Below are 23,151 nucleotides of genomic sequence, written 5' to 3' on the forward strand. Positions count from 1 at the left end.
CCTGTTTACCAAATCGGCAAAGGTATGCCGGATATGGCCCATGTCCTGTCAGGAAGTGCAGCAGACCCCTACTTGGCTGAAAGTATCCCATTTTTAATCTTTCTGCAACATCTGGAAGTAACTCAAAAACTCGTCTCCCTGTTCCTTCCCCTTCCCACTGACTTTGCCATAGTTCCTCCCCCCTTCTCTTGATTGCGTATTTGTCCCCTACTTGCACACCCATGATTTCCCTAGTCTTTTCAATTTTGCCCTTTGTTACCCAATACCACGCTGCCTGCTCCCTAATTTTTATATCAAGGGGATATAATCCCATAATAACTAGCAACGCCCCCCCAGGAGTAGTTCTGTATGCCCCAGCAGACCTTAGTAGCATACTTCGCTGCACCCTCCTCACGGCCATGGCAGGCGCCACCCTCGTGAGCCTGTGTGCCCAGACCCCGCTGGCATACCCTACTAAGGAAGTCAGAATACTATTATGATATAATTTTATAAGGTGGGGGGGTAAGTGAAATCTTTTGTGTCCTATGTTTATTAGGTTATTAAGGATTTCTATCGCGCGCTGTGCAATCATTTCTATGTGCGTCGCGTAATTCCATTTTTCGTCTATTACTACTCCAAGATACCTAGCTTCGCGTCGCCGGAGAACTGGGGCTCCCGCAATCCTGACAGTTGGATTTCTTATCAGACTGCCTTTTAGTAGAAGATATGTTGATTTGTGTGGTGCAATTTTCATTTTTGCCTCTCGGCACCATTCCTGGAGAATTTGCATTGACCTTTCCACTTTTGGCTCTAAGTCTTCTCGGCTACGGCCACCTACCAGCAAGAGGAGGTCGTCAGCGTAGGCTATCACGTCTAGCACATCTCTACATTGTTGTAACCTGACTAACAGGGGCTCTATGTTTACATCCCAAAAGAGTGGCCCCAGGACCGATCCCTGAGGGCACCCCTTCGTACAGGTCTTACTTACTCTCTCGCTAGGCGATGATAGCCAGACCTCCCTGTCCATGCAATAGCTCCTCAGACAGCCATACAGGGGCCCTGGACACTCCATCTCACGCAAACGCGAGAAGAGCGAGGGCCACCAGAGGTTGTCAAAGGCGCCACTGATGTCCACCATGATGCCTACGACATACTTGTGCGTGGATGAGCCACAGACCTCAGCCGCCAGGGCGATTGCGTCAGACGCTGATCGCCCCGGCCTAAAGCCGAACTGCCTGTCACTCATTCCACGCAGCATCCTATGTGCTGTCAGTCTGTCCGCCAGCAGCCTCTCCAGCAGCTTCCCCATGATGTCTAACAGGCATATAGGTCTATAGGATTTGGGATCCATGGGGTCCTTGTCCTTTCCTTTTTGTATGATCACTACATTTGCAGTCTTCCATACTCTCGGAAATTTCCCAGCTGTGAGACACTCATTGAAGAGCCGCATTAGAGGAGCCACCAGCTGTGGGGCGAGGAACTGTACCACCTCCGCTACAATGCCGTCCGGTCCTGGCGCCTTCCCCTTCTTTAATGATTTGATATGTGCTGCGACTTCTGCTTCAGAGAAAGGGTACACTCTAGTATTATTGGTATATTCTAGAGAATCCTCCCTGCGGATTTGCCTTTGAGAGTCATCATCATCATGTTCATCATCGTCCGGTAGCAGAGTGCGCAGGAGAACTTCAGCAGTTTCCTTCCACGACTCTGTCACTCGGTCTCCATCTCGGATGGTCGAGAGAACCGCAGGGGATTTAACCTTTTCCCTTACGAGTTTGTAGGGTATTCCCCAGGGATCAGTATCGAGCTGATTTAGCACATAATTCTCCCAACTCCTTGTTCTTACTTCCTTTAATTCCCTTTGAAAATTTTCTTTCTCATCTCTGTAACGCTGCAGCCAGTATTGCTTCTCTTGCCAGACGGCACTTCGCTGGTAGTACCTCCTCGCCCGTCTAACAGACCGACGCATACCTTCCAGTTCGGCAGTCCATGGTGATGGTGAGGCCGCCACGGCCCTCCTCCTGGTTGGCACGGCGACCTTTACCGCCCTAACGATGGAGCCTACCAGTTCTTCGGCGTACCTGTCGACATCCAGGCCACCCTCAGGCAACGGAGGAACGTCACACTCCTGAGCCAGGCATTCCCAATTTGTCTTGTGAAAGTTGTATTGAATCTCCCACCCCAGGTCCCAGCGGCACTCTTCATCTCCTATGCAAAAAGTAATCAAGTTGTGATCGCTTGTGGTAGCGTGCTCTATCACATTCCAGCTGTGGATGAGGTTTATAGCATTCGGTGATGCTAACGTCACATCGATGTTGGTGCCTTGTCCCCCTCCTCCCGCATAGGTGGGGGGGTTCCCTGCTTTATTTACTACCACCAGCTGTGACGCCATTATTGCTTCCTCTGCCCTTTCACCATTTTCGTCCCTGGTGCCGCTGTGCCATAGGGGGGATTTCGCGTTCATGTCTGCTGTGACTATTACCTTACGCCCACGTAACGCCATCATTACCCTAGAGAGATGTTCTATGAAATGTTCGAAATTTCCCCCGTACTGAAAGTACATATTAACAATATATAATATCCCGGCGGGTGACTGCAACTCGATGACGTTACAGTGGCAATCAGAGAGTTGCGCTATTTTTGTGGCTCTGAGGGCCTTATTTGTTATTACTATTAACGCCCTTGGCTCCTCTCCTGTAAAGATGGTTTGCCATGTTTTCGACATGAATGATATTTGCCCGGCCCAGTAGTATGGCTCCTGTAGACAGACTACATCTAGTCTCCTCTCCTCCACTACTTTTCGGAGTTCCTGCATGACCAACCGACTATTATGAGTGTTTAGCTGCCCTACCGTGATTGAATTTAGGGTTGTCATTAAGGAAAATAAGTGTGAAAGTAACATTCAGGCCATGATTTGTTAAAGTCGAATGCTACTCTACCATTAGCTAGGACAGCCTGTGCATAAATTTCGTCCAGCTTGAATTCTTCACCTCTTCTCTCAAATACTTTCTTCACCAGGTCACGCAGGGCTCCGAAATCAGTGGGAAGATTCACTGACTTCAGCTGTATTCTATCTACAGCCTCCATCGCCGTGAAGGTGACCATTCTGCCATGTTCATGACCTACGCGTACGACGTGCCTCAAAGCTGTAGTGAGGATCGCTGGTTGCTCCAGACGCGATAGCTGCATCGCGAACTCCAAGTTGGGATAGATCCGTCTTGGGTCCGCTCCTACAGCCGGTTTATCGTCTTCCAGCTGTGCCATACTTGTGCTCGTAGTGGTGCTTGTGACTGTGCTGTCTTGCAGGGTAAAAGTTAGAAGACTCCCTGGGACAGGAGCAGAGCTGTTCCTTCCGGGTAAAGATTGAGGCTGTGAGCCTGGGTTAACTGCTTTTCCGTCATGCTCCTCATTTTCTTCTTCAGGTCTGATAAAGCATTTGCCAAAGCGGTACGGCATAAGGTGGGACGAGGCATTCTGAATTACATTTTATAGATGTATTTCTCACAAATGTCTGAGCCTCTCGCGGTCGTCGTCATCGTTGTCGTCGCCGCCGCCGCCGCTTCTGCAGAATTAGCAAATGGCCATCGTAGCAAATGCGGCGAGGGACACCCTGCCATCGATTCCGATTGCGCAAAGTGTGTGGTCTTGTTTTCCTGTCTATGTTTGGTCGGTCTCGTAAGAGGTTGAATGTAACGAATGGGTGGGAAAGAGTAAGGGGCAGCGGCTGTGTGGAACGAAAACACAATTCCTCAGGGGGTGTGAGCGTTTCGAGATGAATCGTATATAAGTAATACTTGGTCGTCAGTGACGGTGTGGCCTAATGGATAAGGCGTCGGACTTCGGATCCGAAGACTGCAGGTTCGAATCCTGTCACAGTCGTGTTTTTCCAGTTCTGAGAAACAAACATACCGTTTTAATGTAGCAATTGTGCAGTACGAAACCGTCTGAATGTTGCTGTTGACCATTTTGTGCTTGGAGATGGTCTTCAGCTTGAAACACACACAAGAAGACCGGTGTTAACTAGCGAAATGGTCGGCAGAGTGCCCTCACCGCGAGGTTTGACTGGCACTTGCACATCTAAAACAACGTCGGAAAGTAACTCGTTCGGCTTTTGAGTCACGTCAAGTATGTGTGTTAGTTTTGACGCCGCTAGCTCTGCAGATTGTCATGCATTTCCTTTACCTCTCAGAAATGATTATGAAATAAAAGTGAAGTACGTGACGAGTGTGACGTTAGGAAAACATTAGGCAGCATGGAGAGATTCTGTATGGGACCAACCAACCCAAACGAGTACTAAGTGATCTGCTACCCAGCAGGTACCCAACGAGGCGGCACGGCTAGCTCAGTCGGTAGAGCATGAGACTCTTAATCATGGGGTCGGGGGTTCGAGCCCTACCCTGGGCGGAACGGAATTTTTCTCCTTTGCAGATGTAAATTACCGATTTTCTGATTAACGTGATGTAATGGAAATAGCAACTTTAAAATTTGCCTACGTCTCAATTACTCGCAAGAAAACTGTATTTGAAGGTGAAGGTGATTTTGTAGCCATGTGTGAAAGTCATGTTCTGAAGTGCAGGTGATTTTGTTTGGAGAGAACATCGGCTACGTGTCAGATGTGTATCCAAGCAGTAATGGGTCGCCATAGCTGCAAATATTAGTGAAAAATATGAAGTGTTGTCAGCTGAAGTCTGAAGATTCAGACGACCGTACGGACGAAGTACGCCAAAGTTCCGCTAGGCCGCGCTTCTTTAGCTCAGTGGTAGAGCACTGGTCTAGTAAACCAGGAGTCGTGAGTTCCATCCTCACAGGAGGAAGACGAATTTTGGAAATCAGTTGCGCGTCATGGCCGTATAGCAAACAGTATCTGTGATGGCGAACAATTAGCGTGAGGAGTTTTATTAAGAATTACTCTCAGATGTGATTAAGGCGAATGGCGCTGATAAAGCATTTGCCAAAGCGGTACGGCATAAGGTGGGACGAGGCAGTGTGAATTACATTTTATAGATGTATTTCTCACAAATCGCTGAGCCTCTCGCGGTCGTCGTCGTCGTCGTCGTCGTCGTCGTCGTCGTCGTCGTCGTCGTCGTCGTCGTCGCCGTCGCCGCCGCCGCTTCTGCAGAAGTAGCAAATGGCCATCGTAGCAAATGCGGCGAGGGACACCCTGCCATCGATTCCGATTGCGCAAAGTGTGTGGTCTTGTTTTCCTGTCTATGTTTGGTCGGTCTCGTAAGAGGTTGAATGTAACGAATGGGTGGGAAAGAGTAAGGGGCAGCGGCTGTGTGGAACGAAAACACAATTCCTCAGGGGGTGTGAGCGTTTCGAGATGAATCGTATATAAGTAATACTTGGTCGTCAGTGACCGTGTGGCCTAATGGATAAGGCGTCGGACTTCGGATCCGAAGATTGCAGGTTCGAATCCTGTCACGGTCGTGTTTTTCCAGTTCTGAGAAACAAACATACCGTTTTAATGTAGCAATTGTGCAGTACGAAACCGTCTGAATGTTGCTGTTGACCATTTTGTGCTTGGAGATGGTCTTGAGCTTGAAACACACACAAGAAGACCGGTGTTAACTAGCGAAATGGTCGGCAGAGTGCCCTCACCGCGAGGTTTGACTGGCACTTGCACATCTAAAACAACGTCGGAAAGTAACTCGTTCGGCTTTTGAGTCACGTCAAGTATGTGTGTTAATTTTGACGCCGCTAGCTCTGCAGATTGTCATGCAATTCCTTTACCTCTCAGAAATGATTATGAAATAAAAGTGAAGTACGTGACGAGTGTGACGTTAGGAAAACATTAGGCAGCATGGAGAGATTCTGTATGGGACCAACCAACCCAAACGAGTACTGTGTGATCTGCTACCCAGCAGGTACCCAACGAGGCAGCACGGCTAGCTCAGTCGGTAGAGCATGAGACTCTTAATCATAGGGTCGTGGGTTCGAGCCCTACCCTGGGCGGAACGGAATTTTTCTCCGCTGCAGATGTAAATTACCGATTTTCTGATTAACGTGATGTAATGGAAATAGCAACTTTAAAATTTGCCTACGTCTCAATCAGTCGCAAGAAAACTGTATTTGAAGGTGAAGGTGATTTTGTAGACATGTGAAAGTCATGTTCTGAAGTGCAGGTGGTCTTGTTTGGAGAGAACATCGGCTACGTGTCAGATGTGTAGCCAAGCAGTAATGGGTCACCATAGCTGCTAATATTAGTCAAAAATATGAAGTGTTGTCAGCTGAAGTCTGAAGATTCAGACGACCGTACGGACGAAGTACGCAAAAGTTCCGCTAGGCCGCGCCTCTTTAGCTCAGTGGTAGAGCACTGGTCTAGTAAACCAGGAGTCGTGAGTTCCATCCTCACAGGAGGAAGACGAATTTTGGAAATCAGTTGCGCGTCATGGCCGTATAGCAAACAGTATCTGTGATGGCGAACAATTAGCGTGAGGAGTTTTATTAAGAATTACTCTCAGATGTGATTAAGGCGAATGGCGCTGATAAAGCATTTGCCAAAGCGGTACGGCATAAGGTGGGACGAGGCAGTGTGAATTACATATTATAGATGTATTTCTCACAAATCGCTGAGCCTCTCGCGGTCGTAGTCGTCGTCGTAGTCGTCGTCGTCGCCGTCGCCGCCGCCGCTTCTGCAGAAGTAGCAAATGGCCATCGTAGCAAATGCGGCGAGGGACACCCTGCCATCGATTCCGATTGCGCAAAGTGTGTGGTCTTGTTTTCCTGTCTATGTTTGGTCGGTCTCGTAAGAGGTTGAATGTAACGAATGGGTGGGAAAGAGTAAGAGGCAGCGGCTGTGTGGAACGAAAACACAATTCCTCAGGGGGTGTGAGCGTTTCGAGATGAATCGTATATAAGTAATACTTGGTCGTCAGTGACCGTGTGGCCTAATGGATAAGGCGTCGGACTTCGGATCCGAAGATTGCAGGTTCGAATCCTGTCACGGTCGTGTTTTTCCAGTTCTGAGAAACAAACTTACCGTTTTAATGTAGCAATTGTGCAGTACCAAACCGTCTGAATGTTGTTGTTGACCATTTTGTGCTTGGAGATGGTCTTGAGCTTGAAACACACACAAGAAGACCGGTGTTAACTAGCGAAATGGTCGGCATAGTGCCCTCACCGCGAGGTTTGACTGGCACTTGCACATCTAAAACAACGTCGGAAAGTAACTCGTTCGGCTTTTGAGTCACGTCAAGTATGTGTGTTAATTTTGACGCCGCTAGCTCTGCAGATTGTCATGCAATTCCTTTACCTCTCAGAAATGATTATGAAATAAAAGTGAAGTACGTGACGAGTGTGACGTTAGGAAAACATTAGGCAGCATGGAGAGATTCTGTATGGGACCAACCAACCCAAACGAGTACTGTGTGATCTGCTACCCAGCAGGTACGCAACGAGGCAGCACGGCTAGCTCAGTCGGTAGAGCATGAGACTCTTAATCACAGGGTCGTGGGTTCGACCCCTTCGCTTGGCGGAACGGAATTTTTTTTCCACTGCAGATGTAAATTACCGATTTTCTGATTAACGTGATGTAATGGAAATAGCAACTTTAAAATTTGCCTACGTCTCAATCAGTCGCAAGAAAACTGTATTTGAAGGTGAAGGTGATTTTGTAGACATGTGAAAGTCATGTTCTGAAGTGCAGGTGGTTTTGTTTGGAGAGAACATCGGCTACGTGTCAGATGTGTAGCCAAGCAGTAATGGGTCGCCATAGCTGCTAATATTAGTCAAAAATATGAAGTGTTGTCAGCTGAAGTCTGAAGATTCAGACGACCGTGCGGCGAAGTACGCAAAAGTTCCGCTAGGCCGCGCCTCTTTAGCTCAGTGGTAGAGCACTGGTCTAGTAAACCAGGAGTCGTGAGTTCCATCCTTACAGGAGGAAGACGAATTTTGGAAATCAGTTGCGCGTCATGGCCGTATAGCAAACAGTATCTGTGATGGCGAACAATTAGCGAGAGGCGTTTTATTAAGAATTACTCTCAGATGTGATTAAGGCGAATGGCGCTGATAAATCATTTGCCAAAGCGGTACGGCCAGTCGCAGTTCCGGAACCGCCAGCAGCAGCAGCAGCAGCAGCAGCAGTTTCCAGTGCCGCCAGTTTTGCAGTAGCAGTCGTCGCCGGACCCAGCCGCAGCTTCCGGACCCAGCCGCCGCCGCCGCCGCCGCCGCCGCAGCTTCCGGCCCCCGCCGCCGCCGCCGCCGCCGCCGCCGCCGCAGCTTCCGGCCCCCGCCGCCGCCGCCGCCGCCGCCGCCGCCGCCAGGACCCAGTGCTTCGTCTTCCTCTCCTGCTTTCGTTGTCGTCGCTATTCTCGTCTTCGTCTTTGCCTTCATCCTTTCGCTCCTCGACGTCTCTCATCTGTCATCTGTAATCTGTTCCTGACTTTGTCCCTTGTCTGTCCCCATTCTTCTTTTCTGTGTTTCCAGTTTTCCTTACTGCCATCATGACCACCCCCACCACCACCGCCACTACCACCGCCATCGTCTATACGACGCCCTCCCTCGCTGCCACTACTCTTACTTGGTGTGCTCAGTCGCCCCCGTCCTACTATATCCCGCCCCTCCTCACCCTTCCCACCCCAGCTCCCTTTGTCGCCCCATCCCCTGCTCCTTCTCCCCAAGCCTCCACACACGACCCCTTTCCCCCACTCCCCCACACCACTCATGCGGCCCCTGCCAGGGTTGTGTCTCGTCGGGCTACGACCCATGCCGCACCATCGCCGGCGCCAGCACCACCACCTGCAGCAGCGCCACAACCAGCAGCAGCACCAACAGCAGCACCAACAGCAGCACCAGCACCAGCACCGACACCGGGACCTGCCGCTTCCCGTCATCTCCCCGTCACTCCTGTGCCCCACGCCTCCTCCCATCCTGTCCCCGCTGTTAAGCGTCCCAGTGGCACCCCCGCCTCCTCTGCACCCAAGAAGTCCCAGCATCTTCCCCCTCCCCCACCCCTAGATGCCATGGATGTCTCCCCTCCAGCCCCCTCTACTTCCTCTTCTAACTCCCCCTCCTACAAGTATCTCCTCTCCCGTCCTGATCCCTCTCTCCTGGAGGCCCGCAACCTGACCTTGCTCCTCCGCCAATACTTCCCTGCAGCCCCCATCTCCCTTCTTACCCCCCGTAGGGACTCTGTCTTGATCACCTCCCCAAGCCCTACCCTACACTCCGACGTCCTCTCCCGAATTCCTCTCACCCGATTTGGACCTAATGCCTCCCTTGCCCCTGCTCCTTCCCCTTCCTCCCCCCGTCAACCCCAACCCCCACGTCGCCCGCCGACCCTCACCGCCGTGATCACTCGGCTTAGCCCGACGATCACGGAGGAAGAGGTGCTGGCGGAGTTGAAGGCCCACCCGTACCTGGAGGTGCGAGCTGTTCGCCGCATTTTCAACTCTGCGGGCCCCACTCGCCTTATGCGAGTTTTCTCCGAACACGCTCCCTCCATCGACCATCTCCTTAAGGAGGGTGCCCTCCTCTTCCACCGCCGGTATAAGGTTGACCCCTCCCGCTCCCCACCACAATCCATTCGCTGCCAGAGGTGTCTGCGTTATAACGCACACCCAACATCAGAGTGCCGCGAGGCCCCAGTCTGCCCGCATTGTAAGCAAGCGCACTTCCTCCGGCAGTGCCCCAACCTTCAGTCTCCTCCCTCCTGCAATACCTGCAACCTCCAACACCCTACCTACTCCCAGAAATGCAAGGCTCGACCTCCTCCATCCGCTCCTGAACTCACTGTTCCTCTCCGCCCTTTGGATGACCCCACCCCTCCTGGCAATTCCCTCCGTCCTCCCCCCACCGCAGAGGACATCATCAGGTTCGTCACAATAGTGCTCCAGAACGTCCATCCCTTTCAGCGTCCCCACACCCTCCACCAGATTTCCCTCGCTGCCCGTTCCGTGTTCCACCTCAACACCTACGCCACCTATTCCCACAACCAGGCCCATTTCACCTTCTCCCGTCTCGACACCCTCGTTTAAATTCCCATTATGGCACGACAGCACCGTATCCTGTTCAATAACATCCGCTCCCTTCCCACCAACAAGCACCTCCTTATGCATACCCTTACGACCCACCGTGTGGATGCCTTCCTTCTGAACGAAACCTTTCTTCAGCCCCACCACACCGTCCACACCTCGCCCTACCTCCTTCACCGGTCTGACAATCCACTCCAGATAGCGCGTGGCGGAGTTGCCATTGGCCACCACCGCCAGATCCCTGTCCGGCTCCAACCCCTCCTTCCTGACCCCACAGAACACTTGATCCTTAGTCTCTTCTTCCCCGGCCTTACCCTTACCTGTGCCACCATCTATGTCCGCCCCGCTGCACCTATTCCTTTCGACTTCCTTTCCCACATCGACCGTACCTTCTCCTCCTACGTGATCGCCGCCGACCTTAACATCCATAGTCGTTCTGCCGCCCAGTTACGGCGGTGGCATCGGTTCCTTGCCACCCTCCAAGGCGACGTCCTTCCAATTCCCCAACACACCCGCCCTGAATCCAAAACCACTCCCGATGTCGTCCTAGCCTCCCCCACCCTGCTTGGCCGCATAGCGGTGGACGTCCTTGATCCCATTGGCAGTGACCATCTCCCTGTCCTCCTCACTGTATCAGACGGTCGTCGCCCCCGTCCCGACCCGCGCCATGACCCTCCCCCGAAATATGTCCATGACTACTCCCGTGCCAACTGGAATGCCTACCGGGACTCCCTTGCTCTCCAGGTCGATAGCCACCCCCTCACCTACCACCAACCTGATGACGTTACCCGTGCTGCCTCCTTTCTCCAGCAGACCTTGTCTGAGGCCGTGGAGGCCCACGTCCCTACCATTGCCATCCATCCGCACCGCCCCACCTTACCCCCACAGGCCGTCCTTCTCCTGCGTGAATCCCGCCGGCTCTACCGTGCCTTCCTTCACACACGTGACCAGGACACACTACGACGCCACCGGCAACTACAGCGACACATCAGGAACTTACTCACGGCAAAGAAACGCCGGGACTGGCGACAGACATGCACCCGTCTTAATGCCACCTTACCTATCAACTCGTCCAAGTACTGGTCAGCCTTCCGCCGCCTTACCGGATCTAAACCCTCTCCCTACTACCCTCTCCTTCATGATGACCACCCCTTCCCTGATGCCCTTAGTAAGGCCAACCATTTCGCCTCCTACCTCTCCGATATCCTTACCATCCCTGACGATCCCCAGTTCGATTATTCCCTCTTTCCTGATGTCCGTGATCGAACTGATACCTCTGTCCCCCCGCTTGCTCCTGGCTTCCAGTACTTGGACAACATCACACACACAGAACTAAATACCCCCATCACCACTCAAGATATCATTGCTACACTTCGCCCTAAACGCAACACTGCTCCCGGTCACGATCGTGTTACTTACCGTCACCTCCGTGAAGCTCCTGCCTCCTTCCTCTCCACATTGGCCAGGCTCTACAATGTGGTCCTGTCCACCGGCTACTACCCCGACCTGTGGAAAACCTCCCGGATCCTGATGTTCCTCAAGCCCGACAAACCGCCTTCCGCTGTCTCCTCCTACCGTCCCATCAGCCTTACCTCGGTCTTCAGCAAGGTCCTGGAATCCATTCTTACCCGCCGCCTACACAAGCACCTTCACCAACACCGCCTCCTCCCCCCTACCCAATGTGGCTTTCGGCCGTCCTTCTCAGCCGATGACCTCCTCCTTCACCTCACTCACCTCCTCTCCGAACAACTCAATTCCCGTCGTTCCGCCATCTTCCTTTCCCTCGACCTCGAACGCGCATATGACCGTGTGTGGCATTCCGGTCTCCTTTTCAAGCTCCAAACCTTTGCTCTTCCTCTCAACTATGTCCGTCTGGTCGCTTCCTTCCTTTCCCACCGTCCTTCCTATGTCACCATCCACAACACTGATTCCTACACCTTCTACCCCTCCGCCGGTGTGCCCCAAGGTTCCGTCCTTTCCCCTCTTCTCTACCTCCTTTACACGGCAGACATGCCTCCACCTGCACCTCCCCTACACCTTCTCCAGTACGCCGATGACACTGCCTTCCTTGCCCTCGCTCCCACCCTGCAACGCTCCCAGCACCTTCTCCAATCCTATCTTGACCGGTTCACCACTTGGTGTAACCAGTGGTTGCTCAAGGTCAATCCTTCCAAGACCCAGGCGATCATTGTAGGCAAAACCACTCGTTCCTTCCGTCTCCTTGATTTCTATCTTACTATTTATGGCCGTCCCATCACCCTCACACCTACTCTCACGTACCTTGGTGTCACCCTCGACCGTCGCCTCTCCTGGAACCCACATCTCCGGACGATCCAAGCCAAGGCACGCTCCCGCCTCCGCCTCCTTAAGCTCCTTTCTGGCCGTACATGGGGTCTGGACCCTTCCACCATCCTCTACACCTACAAGTCCCTCATCCGTCCTATCCTTTGCTATGCTCATCCCGCCTGGATCTCTGCCCCTCCTACCTTCTACAAGTCCATTCAGATCCTAGAACGCCATGCGCTCCGCCTCGCCTATCGCATCCGTCTCCCTTCCCCCACGCGGATCCTCTATGACCTGATTCCCTTCCCGCACCTCCTCCTTTTCCTCGAACGGTTACGGATCCTCTACACCTCCCGCAAGCTTGATCCTCCACACCCTCTTGTCTCTCCCATCCTCTCCCACCCCAACCCGCTGCCGCGCCTGCATTCCTATATCCCACCTGCTCTCCATCTTTACACCCTCCACACCCTCTCCCTCGGTGGCTTCCGTCAACTCCCCCTCCCTGATGATGCCCTCCTCCCCTCCATCTACCCCTCCTACCAACTTTGAGCCTTACCTTCCCTCTCCTCTCCTTTTCCTGTGGGCACCCTCTCTCCCTTCTCTCCCTCCCTCCCCTCCCCTTTCTCCTTGGGCTTCCACTCCCCCTACCCTCCCCCTTCTCCTCCATCCCTCTCCTCCACTGGCATCTTCCCCTCCCCCTCTCTCTCCTCTTCCCCACACCTTTTCCCCTTGGCAGGCCACGACTCTGCTGTCTTCCATCAGTTACTTTCATCGTCCTACGCCGAAGACCATCGCATGTGTTTGTGCCTCGACTCTCCTGCAGTGTGTTTGTGTTTCGTCGTTTGTGCTCCGCTGGTTCACGTGTGGCCATCTGCCATCTGCGTTTGTGCACCGTGTTTCTCCGCTTTTATCCATTGTACTACGCACGTGACCGACTCCGTTTTAACTCTGTTTTGTCTACTGTTTGTACCCCGCCGTCTTGATTGTTTTTATATCTCACTCATCTCTGTTCTGTGTATACTCTGAGGCCGAAGAGCGGCATACTTGGTCCGCTGCCGGCCTACCTGTTTGTCACAGGTATTAAAATCACAATAAAGGAAAAAAAAAAAAAAAAAAAAAAAAAAAAAAAGCGGTACGGCATAAGGTGGGACGAGGCAGTGTGAATTACATTTTATAGATGTATTTCTCACAAATCGCTGAGCCTCTCGCGGTCGTCGTCGTCGTCGTCGTCGTCGTCTCCGTCGCCGCCGCCGCTTCTGCAGAAGTAGCAAATGGCCATCGTAGCAAATGCGGCGAGGGACACCCTGCCATCGATTCCGATTGCGCAAAGTGTGTGGTCTTGTTTTCCTGTCTATGTTTGGTCGGTCTCGTAAGAGGTTGAATGTAACGAATGGGTGGGAAAGAGTAAGGGGCAGCGGCTGTGTGGAACGAAAACACAATTCCGCAGGGGGTGTGAGCGTTTCGAGATGAATCGTATATAAGTAATACTTGGTCGTCAGTGACCGTGTGGCCTAATGGATAAGGCGTCGGACTTCGGATCCGAATATTGCAGGTTCGAATCCTGTCACGGTCGTGTTTTTCCAGTTCTGAGAAACAAACATACCGTTTTAATGTAGCAATTGTGCAATACGAAACCGTCTGAATATTGCTGTTGACCATTTTGTGCTTGGAGATGGTCTTGAGCTTGAAACACACACAAGAAGACCGGTGTTAACTAGCGAAATGGTCGGCAGAGTGCCCTCACCGCGAGGTTTGACTGGCACTTGCACATCTAAAACAACGTCGGAAAGTAACTCGTTCGGCTTTTGAGTCACGTCAAGTATGTGTGTTAATTTTGACGCCGCTAGCTCTGCAGATTGTCATGCAATTCCTTTACCTCTCAGAAATGATTATGAAATAAAAGTGAAGTACGTGACGAGTGTGACGTTAGGAAAACATTAGGCAGCATGGAGAGATTCTGTATGGGACCAACCAACCCAAACGAGTACTGTGTGATCTGCTACCCAGCAGGTACCCAACGAGGCAGCACGGCTAGCTCAGTCGGTAGAGCATGAGACTCTTAATCATAGGGTCGTGGGTTCGAGCCCTACCCTGGGCAGAACGGAATTTTTCTCCGCTGCAGATGTAAATTACCGATTTTCTGATTAACGTGATGTAATGGAAATAGCAACTTTAAAATTTGCCTACGTCTCAATCAGTCGCAAGAAAACTGTATTTGAAGGTGAAGGTGATTTTGTAGACATGTGAAAGTCATGTTCTGAAGTGCAGGTGGTTTTGTTTGGAGAGAACATCGGCTACGTGTCAGATGTGTAGCCAAGCAGTAATGGGTCACCATAGCTGCTAATATTAGTCAAAAATATGAAGTGTTGTCAGCTGAAGTCTGAAGATTCAGACGACCGTACGGACGAAGTACGCAAAAGTTCCGCTAGGCCGCGCCTCTTTAGCTCAGTGGTAGAGCACTGGTCTAGTAAACCAGGAGTCATGAGTTCCATCCTCACAGGAGGAAGACGAATTTTGGAAATCAGTTGCGCGTCATGGCCGTATAGCAAACAGTATCTGTGATGGCGAACAATTAGCGTGAGGAGTTTTATTAAGAATTACTCTCAGATGTGATTAAGGCGAATGGCGCTGATAAAGCATTTGCCAAAGCGGTACGGCATAAGGTGGGACGAGGCAGTGTGAATTACATATTATAGATGTATTTCTCACAAATCGCTGAGCCTCTCGCGGTCGTCGTCGTCGTCGTCGCCGCCGCCGCCGCTTCTGCAGAATTAGCAAATGGCCATCGTAGCAAATGCGGCGAGGGACACCCTGCCATCGATTCCGATTGCGCAAAGTGTGTGGTCTTGTTTTCCTGTCTATGTTTGGTCGGTCTCGTAAGAGGTTGAATGTAACGAATGGGTGGGAAAGAGTAAGGGGCAGCGGCTGTGTGGAACGAAAACACAATTCCTCAGGGGGTGTGAGCGTTTCGAGATGAATCGTATATAAGTAATACTTGGTCGTCAGTGACGGTGTGGCCTAATGGATAAGGCGTCGGACTTCGGATCCGAAGATTGCAGGATCGAATCCTGTCACGGTCGTGTTTTTCCAGTTCTGAGAAACAAACATACCGTTTTAATGTAGCAATTGTGCAGTACGAAACCGTCTGAATGTTGCTGTTGACCATTTTGTGCTTGGAGATGGTCTTGAGCTTGAAACACACACAAGAAGACCGGTGTTAACTTTCGAAATGGTCGGCAGAGTGCCCTCACCGCGAGGTTTGACTGGCACTTGCACATCTAAAACAACGTCGGAAAGTAACTCGTTCGGCTTTTGAGTCACGTCAAGTATGTGTGTTAATTTTGACGCCGCTAGCTCTGCAGATTGTCATGCATTTCCTTTACCTCTCAGAAATGATTATGAAATAAAAGTGAAGTACGTGACGAGTGTGACGTTAGGAAAACATTAGGCAGCATGGAGAGATTCTGTATGGGACCAACCAACCCAAACGAGTACTAAGTGATCTGCTACCCAGCAGGTACCCAACGAGGCGGCACGGCTAGCTCAGTCGGTAGAGCATGAGACTCTTAATCATGGGGTCGTGGGTTCGAGCCCTACCCTGGGCGGAACGGAATTTTTCTCCGCTGCAGATGTAAATTACCGATTTTCTGATTAACGTGATGTAATGGAAATAGCAACTTTAAAATTTGCCTACGTCTCAATCAGTCGCAAGAAAACTGTATTTGAAGGTGAAGGTGATTTTGTAGACATGTGAAAGTCATGTTCTGAAGTGCAGGTGGTTTTGTTTGGAGAGAACATCGGCTACGTGTCAGATGTGTAGCCAAGCAGTAATGGGTCACCATAGCTGCTAATATTAGTCAAAAATATGAAGTGTTGTCAGCTGAAGTCTGAAGATTCAGACGACCGTACGGACGAAGTACGCAAAAGTTCCGCTAGGCCGCGCCTCTTTAGCTCAGTGGTAGAGCACTGGTCTAGTAAACCAGGAGTCGTGAGTTCCATCCTCACAGGAGGAAGACGAATTTTGGAAATCAGTTGCGCGTCATGGCCGTATAGCAAACAGTATCTGTGATGGCGAACAATTAGCGTGAGGAGTTTTATTAAGAATTACTCTCAGATGTGATTAAGGCGAATGGCGCTGATAAAGCATTTGCCAAAGCGGTACGGCATAAGGTGGGACGAGGCAGTGTGAATTACATATTATAGATGTATTTCTCACAAATCGCTGAGCCTCTCGCGGTCGTCGTCGTCGCCGTCGCCGCCGCCGCTTCAACAGAAGTAGCAAATGGCCATCGTAGCAAATGCGGCGAGGGACACCCTGCCATCGATTCCGATTGCGCAAAGTGTGTGGTCTTGTTTTCCTGTCTATGTTTGGTCGGTCTCGTAAGAGGTTGAATGTAACGAATGGGTGGGAAAGAGTAAGAGGCAGCGGCTGTGTGGAACGAAAACACAATTCCTCAGGGGGTGTGAGCGTTTCGAGATGAATCGTATATAAGTAATACTTGGTCGTCAGTGACCGTGTGGCCTAATGGATAAGGCGTCGGACTTCGGATCCGAAGATTGCAGGTTCGAATCCTGTCACGGTCGTGTTTTTCCAGTTCTGAGAAACAAACTTACCGTTTTAATGTAGCAATTGTGCAGTACCAAACCGTCTGAATGTTGTTGTTGACCATTTTGTGCTTGGAGATGGTCTTGAGCTTGAAACACACACAAGAAGACCGGTGTTAACTAGCGAAATGGTCGGCATAGTGCCCTCACCGCGAGGTTTGACTGGCACTTGCACATCTAAAACAACGTCGGAAAGTAACTCGTTCGGCTTTTGAGTCACGTCAAGTATGTGTGTTAATTTTGACGCCGCTAGCTCTGCAGATTGTCATGCAATTCCTTTACCTCTCAGAAATGATTATGAAATAAAAGTGAAGTACGTGACGAGTGTGACGTTAGGAAAACATTAGGCAGCATGGAGAGATTCTGTATGGGACCAACCAACCCAAACGAGTACTGTGTGATCTGCTACCCAGCAGGTACCCAACGAGGCAGCACGGCTAGCTCAGTCGGTAGAGCATGAGACTCTTAATCACAGGGTCGTGGGTTCGACCCCTTCGCTTGGCGGAACGGAATTTTTTTCCACTGCAGATGTAAATTACCGATTTTCTGATTAACGTGATGTAATGGAAATAGCAACTTTAAAATTTGCCTACGTCTCAATCAGTCGCAAGAAAACTGTATTTGAAGGTGAAGGTGATTTTGTAGACATGTGAAAGTCATGTTCTGAAGTGCAGGTGGTTTTGTTTGGAGAGAACATCGGCTACGTGTCAGATGTGTAGCCAAGCAGTAATGGGTCGCCATAGCTGCTAATATTAGTCAAAAATATGAAGTGTTGTCAGCTGAAGTCTGATGATTCAGACGACCGTGCGGCGAAGTACGCAAAAGTTCCGCTAGGCCGCGCCTCTTTAGCTCAGTGGTAGAGCACTGGTCTAGTAAACCAGGAGTCGTGAGTTCCATCCTTACAGGAGGAAGACGGATTTTTGAAATCAGTTGCGCGTCATGGCCGTATAGCAAACAGTATCTGTGATGGCGAACAATTAGCGAGAGGCGTTTTATTAAGAATTACTCTCAGATGTGATTAAGGCGAATGGCGCTGATAAAGCATTTGCCAAAGCGGTACGGCATAAGGTGGGACGAGGCAGTGTGAATTACATTTTATAGATGTATTTCTCACAAATCGCTGAGCCTCTCGCGGTCGTCGTCGTCGTCGTCGTCGTCGCCGTCGCCGCCGCCGCTTCTGCAGAAGTAGCAAATGGCCATCGTAGCAAATGCGGCGAGGGACACCCTGCCATCGATTCCGATTGCGCAAAGTGTGTGGTCTTGTTTTCCTGTCTATGTTTGGTCGGTCTCGTAAGAGGTTGAATGTAACGAATGGGTGGGAAAGAGTAAGGGGCAGCGGCTGTGTGGAACGAAAACACAATTCCTCAGGGGGTGTGAGCGTTTCGAGATGAATCGTATATAAGTAATACTTGGTCTTCAGTGACGGTGTGGCCTAATGGATAAGGCGTCGGACTTCGGATCCGAAGATTGCAGGATCGAATCCTGTCACGGTCGTGTTTTTCCAGTTCTGAGAAACAAACATACCGTTTTAATGTAGCAATTGTGCAGTACGAAACCGTCTGAATGTTGCTGTTGACCATTTTGTGCTTGGAGATGGTCTTGAGCTTGAAACACACACAAGAAGACCGGTGTTAACTTTCGAAATGGTCGGCAGAGTGCCCTCACCGCGAGGTTTGACTGGCACTTGCACATCTAAAACAACGTCGGAAAGTAACTCGTTCGGCTTTTGAGTCACGTCAAGTATGTGTGTTAATTTTGACGCCGCTAGCTCTGCAGATTGTCATGCATTTCCTTTACCTCTCAGAAATGATTATGAAATAAAAGTGAAGTACGTGACGAGTGTGACGTTAGGAAAACATTAGGCAGCATGGAGAGATTCTGTATGGGACCAACCAACCCAAACGAGTACTAAGTGATCTGCTACCCAGCAGGTACCCAACGAGGCGGCACGGCTAGCTCAGTCGGTAGAGCATGAGACTCTTAATCATGGGGTCGTGGGTTCGAGCCCTACCCTGGGCGGAACGGAATTTTTCTCCGCTGCAGATGTAAATTACCGATTTTCTGATTAACGTGATGTAATGGAAATAGCAACTTTAAAATTTGCCTACGTCTCAATCAGTCGCAAGAAAACTGTATTTGAAGGTGAAGGTGATTTTGTAGACATGTGAAAGTCATGTTCTGAAGTGCAGGTGGTTTTGTTTGGAGAGAACATCGGCTACGTGTCAGATGTGTAGCCAAGCAGTAATGGGTCACCATAGCTGCTAATATTAGTCAAAAATATGAAGTGTTGTCAGCTGAAGTCTGAAGATTCAGACGACCGTACGGACGAAGTACGCAAAAGTTCCGCTAGGCCGCGCCTCTTTAGCTCAGTGGTAGAGCACTGGTCTAGTAAACCAGGAGTCGTGAGTTCCATCCTCACAGGAGGAAGACGAATTTTGGAAATCAGTTGCGCGTCATGGCCGTATAGCAAACAGTATCTGTGATGGCGAACAATTAGCGTGAGGAGTTTTATTAAGAATTACTCTCAGATGTGATTAAGGCGAATGGCGCTGATAAAGCATTTGCCAAAGCGGTACGGCATAAGGTGGGACGAGGCAGTGTGAATTACATATTATAGATGTATTTCTCACAAATCGCTGAGCCTCTCGCGGTCGTCGTCGCCGTCGCCGCCGCCGCTTCTGCAGAAGTAGCAAATGGCCATCGTAGCAAATGCGGCGAGGGACACCCTGCCATCGATTCCGATTGCGCAAAGTGTGTGGTCTTGTTTTCCTGTCTATGTTTGGTCGGTCTCGTAAGAGGTTGAATGTAACGAATGGGTGGGAAAGAGTAAGAGGCAGCGGCTGTGTGGAACGAAAACACAATTCCTCAGGGGGTGTGAGCGTTTCGAGATGAATCGTATTTAAGTAATACTTGGTCGTCAGTGACCGTGTGGCCTAATGGATAAGGCGTCGGACTTCGGATCCGAAGATTGCAGGTTCGAATCCTGTCACGGTCGTGTTTTTCCAGTTCTGAGAAACAAACTTACCGTTTTAATGTAGCAATTGTGCAGTACCAAACCGTCTGAATGTTGTTGTTGACCATTTTGTGCTTGGAGATGGTCTTGAGCTTGAAACACACACAAGAAGACCGGTGTTAACTAGCGAAATGGTCGGCATAGTGCCCTCACCGCGAGGTTTGACTGGCACTTGCACATCTAAAACAACGTCGGAAAGTAACTCGTTCGGCTTTTGAGTCACGTCAAGTATGTGTGTTAATTTTGACGCCGCTAGCTCTGCAGATTGTCATGCAATTCCTTTACCTCTCAGAAATGATTATGAAATAAAAGTGAAGTACGTGACGAGTGTGACGTTAGGAAAACATTAGGCAGCATGGAGAGATTCTGTATGGGACCAACCAACCCAAACGAGTACTGTGTGATCTGCTACCCAGCAGGTACCCAACGAGGCAGCACGGCTAGCTCAGTCGGTAGAGCATGAGACTCTTAATCACAGGGTCGTGGGTTCGACCCCTTCGCTTGGCGGAACGGAATTTTTTTCCACTGCAGATGTAAATTACCGATTTTCTGATTAACGTGATGTAATGGAAATAGCAACTTTAAAATTTGCCTACGTCTCAATCAGTCGCAAGAAAACTGTATTTGAAGGTGAAGGTGATTTTGTAGACATGTGAAAGTCATGTTCTGAAGTGCAGGTGGTTTTGTTTGGAGAGAACATCGGCTACGTGTCAGATGTGTAGCCAAGCAGTAATGGGTCGCCATAGCTGCTAATATTAGTCAAAAATATGAAGTGTTGTCAGCTGAAGTCTGATGATTCAGACGACCGTGCGGCGAAGTACGCAAAAGTTCCGCTAGGCCGCGCCTCTTTAGCTCAGTGGTAGAGCACTGGTCTAGTAAACCAGGAGTCGTGAGTTCCATCCTTACAGGAGGAAGACGGATTTTTGAAATCAGTTGCGCGTCATGGCCGTATAGCAAACAGTATCTGTGATGGCGAACAATTAGCGAGAGGCGTTTTATTAAGAATTACTCTCAGATGTGATTAAGGCGAATGGCGCTGATAAAGCATTTGCCAAAGCGGTACGGCATAAGGTGGGACGAGGCAGTGTGAATTACATTTTATAGATGTATTTCTCACAAATCGCTGAGCCTCTCGCGGTCGTCGTCGTCGTCGTCGTCGTCGCCGTCGCCGCCGCCGCTTCTGCAGAAGTAGCAAATGGCCATCGTAGCAAATGCGGCGAGGGACACCCTGCCATCGATTCCGATTGCGCAAAGTGTGTGGTCTTGGTTTCCTGTCTATGTTTGGTCGGTCTCGTAAGAGGTTGAATGTAACGAATGGGTGGGAAAGAGTAAGGGGCAGCGGCTGTGTGGAACGAAAACACAATTCCTCAGGGGGTGTGAGCGTTTCGAGATGAATCGTATATAAGTAATACTTGGTCGTCAGTGACCGTGTGGCCTAATGGATAATGCGTCGGACTTCGGATCCGAAGATTGCAGGTTCGAATCCTGTCACGGTCGTGTTTTTCCAGTTCTGAGAAGCAAACATACCGTTTTAATGTAGCAATTGTGCAGTACGAAACCGTCTGAATGTTGCTGTTGACCATTTTGTGCTTGGAGATGGTCTTGAGCTTGAAACACACACAAGAAGACCGGTGTTAACTTTCGAAATGGTCGGCAGAGTGCCCTCACCGCGAGGTTTGACTGGCACTTGCACATCTAAAACAACGTCGGAAAGTAACTCGTTCGGCTTTTGAGTCACGTCAAGTATGTGTGTTAATTTTGACGCCGCTAGCTCTGCAGATTGTCATGCATTTCCTTTACCTCTCAGAAATGATTATGAAATAAAAGTGAAGTACGTGACGAGTGTGACGTTAGGAAAACATTAGGCAGCATGGAGAGATTCTGTATGGGACCAACCAACCCAAACGAGTACTAAGTGATCTGCTACCCAGCAGGTACCCAACGAGGCGGCACGGCTAGCTCAGTCGGTAGAGCATGAGACTCTTAATCATGGGGTCGTGGGTTCGAGCCCTACCCTGGGCGGAACGGAATTTTTCTCCGCTGCAGATGTAAATTACCGATTTTCTGATTAACGTGATGTAATGGAAATAGCAACTTTAAAATTTGCCTACGTCTCCATCAGTCGCAAGAAATCTGTATTTGAAGGTGAAGGTGATTTTGTAGCCATGTGTGAAAGTCATGTTCTGAAGTGCAGGTGATTTTGTTTGGAGAGAACATCGGCTACGTGTCAGATGTGTATCCAAGCAGTAATGGGTCGCCATAGCTGCAAATATTAGTGAAAAATATGAAGTGTTGACAGCTGAAGTCTGAAGATTCAGACGACCGTACGGACGAAGTACGCCAAAGTTCCGCTAGGCCGCGCCTCTTTAGCTCAGTGGTAGAGCACTGGTCTAGTAAACCAGGAGTCGTGAGTTCCATCCTCACAGGAGGAAGACGAATTTTGGAAATCAGTTGCGCGTCATGGCCGTATAGCAAACAGTATCTGTGATGGCGAACAATTAGCGTGAGGAGTTTTATTAAGAATTACTCTCAGATGTGATTAAGGCGAATGGCGCTGATAAAGCATTTGCCAAAGCGGTACGGCATAAGGTGGGACGAGGCAGTGTGAATTACATTTTATAGATGTATTTCTCACAAATCGCTGAGCCTCTCGCGGTCGTCGTCGTCGTCGTCGTCGTCGCCGTCGTCGCCGCCGCTTCTGCAGAAGTAGCAAATGGCCATCGTAGCAAATGCGGCGAGGGACACCCTGCCATCGATTCCGATTGCGCAAAGTGTGTGGTCTTGTTTTCCTGTCTATGTTTGGTCGGTCTCGTAAGAGGTTGAATGTAACGAATGGGTGGGAAAGAGTAAGGGGCAGCGGCTGTGTGGAACGAAAACACAATTCCTCAGGGGGTGTGAGCGTTTCGAGATGAATCGTATATAAGTTTTACTTGGTCGTCAGTGACCGTGTGGCCTAATGGATAAGGCGTCGGACTTCGGATCCGAAGATTGCAGGTTCGAATCCTGTCACGGTCGTGTTTTTCCAGTTCTGAGAAACAAACATACCGTTTTAATGTAGCAATTGTGCAGTACGAAACCGTCTGAATGTTGCTGTTGACCATTTTGTGCTTGGAGATGGTCTTGAGCTTGAAACACACACAAGAAGACCGGTGTTAACTAGCGAAATGGTCGGCAGAGTGCCCTCACCGCGAGGTTTGACTGGCACTTGCACATCTAAAACAACGTCGGAAAGTAACTCGTTCGGCTTTTGAGTCACGTCAAGTATGTGTGTTAATTTTGACGCCGCTAGCTCTGCAG

The 23,151-nt window shown here is 50.1% G+C and overlaps 15 non-coding genes across 15 annotated transcripts; all 15 read left to right on the forward strand.

The window, feature by feature from the left end:
- The first annotated feature begins 3,785 nt into the window (after positions 1 to 3,785).
- Positions 3,786 to 3,858, forward strand: Trnar-ucg (transfer RNA arginine (anticodon UCG)). Its single transcript has one exon. It is a non-coding gene; the product is annotated as a tRNA-Arg (tRNA).
- A 1,478-nt stretch (positions 3,859 to 5,336) lies between these two features.
- On the forward strand, positions 5,337 to 5,409 carry Trnar-ucg (transfer RNA arginine (anticodon UCG)). The gene has a single exon. It is a non-coding gene; the product is annotated as a tRNA-Arg (tRNA).
- An 861-nt stretch (positions 5,410 to 6,270) lies between these two features.
- Trnat-agu (transfer RNA threonine (anticodon AGU)) lies at positions 6,271 to 6,342 on the forward strand. The gene has a single exon. It is a non-coding gene; the product is annotated as a tRNA-Thr (tRNA).
- A 516-nt stretch (positions 6,343 to 6,858) lies between these two features.
- On the forward strand, positions 6,859 to 6,931 carry Trnar-ucg (transfer RNA arginine (anticodon UCG)). The gene has a single exon. It is a non-coding gene; the product is annotated as a tRNA-Arg (tRNA).
- A 6,805-nt stretch (positions 6,932 to 13,736) lies between these two features.
- Positions 13,737 to 13,809, forward strand: Trnar-ucg (transfer RNA arginine (anticodon UCG)). Its single transcript has one exon. It is a non-coding gene; the product is annotated as a tRNA-Arg (tRNA).
- Positions 13,810 to 14,261: 452 nt separating this feature from the next.
- On the forward strand, positions 14,262 to 14,334 carry Trnak-cuu (transfer RNA lysine (anticodon CUU)). Its single transcript has one exon. It is a non-coding gene; the product is annotated as a tRNA-Lys (tRNA).
- Positions 14,335 to 15,243: 909 nt separating this feature from the next.
- Positions 15,244 to 15,316, forward strand: Trnar-ucg (transfer RNA arginine (anticodon UCG)). The gene has a single exon. It is a non-coding gene; the product is annotated as a tRNA-Arg (tRNA).
- Positions 15,317 to 16,177: 861 nt separating this feature from the next.
- Positions 16,178 to 16,249, forward strand: Trnat-agu (transfer RNA threonine (anticodon AGU)). Its single transcript has one exon. It is a non-coding gene; the product is annotated as a tRNA-Thr (tRNA).
- A 498-nt stretch (positions 16,250 to 16,747) lies between these two features.
- Trnar-ucg (transfer RNA arginine (anticodon UCG)) lies at positions 16,748 to 16,820 on the forward strand. The gene has a single exon. It is a non-coding gene; the product is annotated as a tRNA-Arg (tRNA).
- A 1,442-nt stretch (positions 16,821 to 18,262) lies between these two features.
- On the forward strand, positions 18,263 to 18,335 carry Trnar-ucg (transfer RNA arginine (anticodon UCG)). The gene has a single exon. It is a non-coding gene; the product is annotated as a tRNA-Arg (tRNA).
- Positions 18,336 to 19,196: 861 nt separating this feature from the next.
- On the forward strand, positions 19,197 to 19,268 carry Trnat-agu (transfer RNA threonine (anticodon AGU)). The gene has a single exon. It is a non-coding gene; the product is annotated as a tRNA-Thr (tRNA).
- A 495-nt stretch (positions 19,269 to 19,763) lies between these two features.
- Positions 19,764 to 19,836, forward strand: Trnar-ucg (transfer RNA arginine (anticodon UCG)). The gene has a single exon. It is a non-coding gene; the product is annotated as a tRNA-Arg (tRNA).
- A 1,442-nt stretch (positions 19,837 to 21,278) lies between these two features.
- On the forward strand, positions 21,279 to 21,351 carry Trnar-ucg (transfer RNA arginine (anticodon UCG)). Its single transcript has one exon. It is a non-coding gene; the product is annotated as a tRNA-Arg (tRNA).
- An 863-nt stretch (positions 21,352 to 22,214) lies between these two features.
- Positions 22,215 to 22,286, forward strand: Trnat-agu (transfer RNA threonine (anticodon AGU)). Its single transcript has one exon. It is a non-coding gene; the product is annotated as a tRNA-Thr (tRNA).
- A 510-nt stretch (positions 22,287 to 22,796) lies between these two features.
- On the forward strand, positions 22,797 to 22,869 carry Trnar-ucg (transfer RNA arginine (anticodon UCG)). Its single transcript has one exon. It is a non-coding gene; the product is annotated as a tRNA-Arg (tRNA).
- Positions 22,870 to 23,151: the final 282 nt, after the last annotated feature.

The sequence above is a fragment of the Schistocerca gregaria genome, unplaced genomic scaffold (assembly GCF_023897955.1).
Source record: "Schistocerca gregaria isolate iqSchGreg1 unplaced genomic scaffold, iqSchGreg1.2 ptg000156l, whole genome shotgun sequence".
In the NCBI taxonomy this organism is placed as follows: Eukaryota; Metazoa; Arthropoda; class Insecta; order Orthoptera; family Acrididae; genus Schistocerca; species Schistocerca gregaria.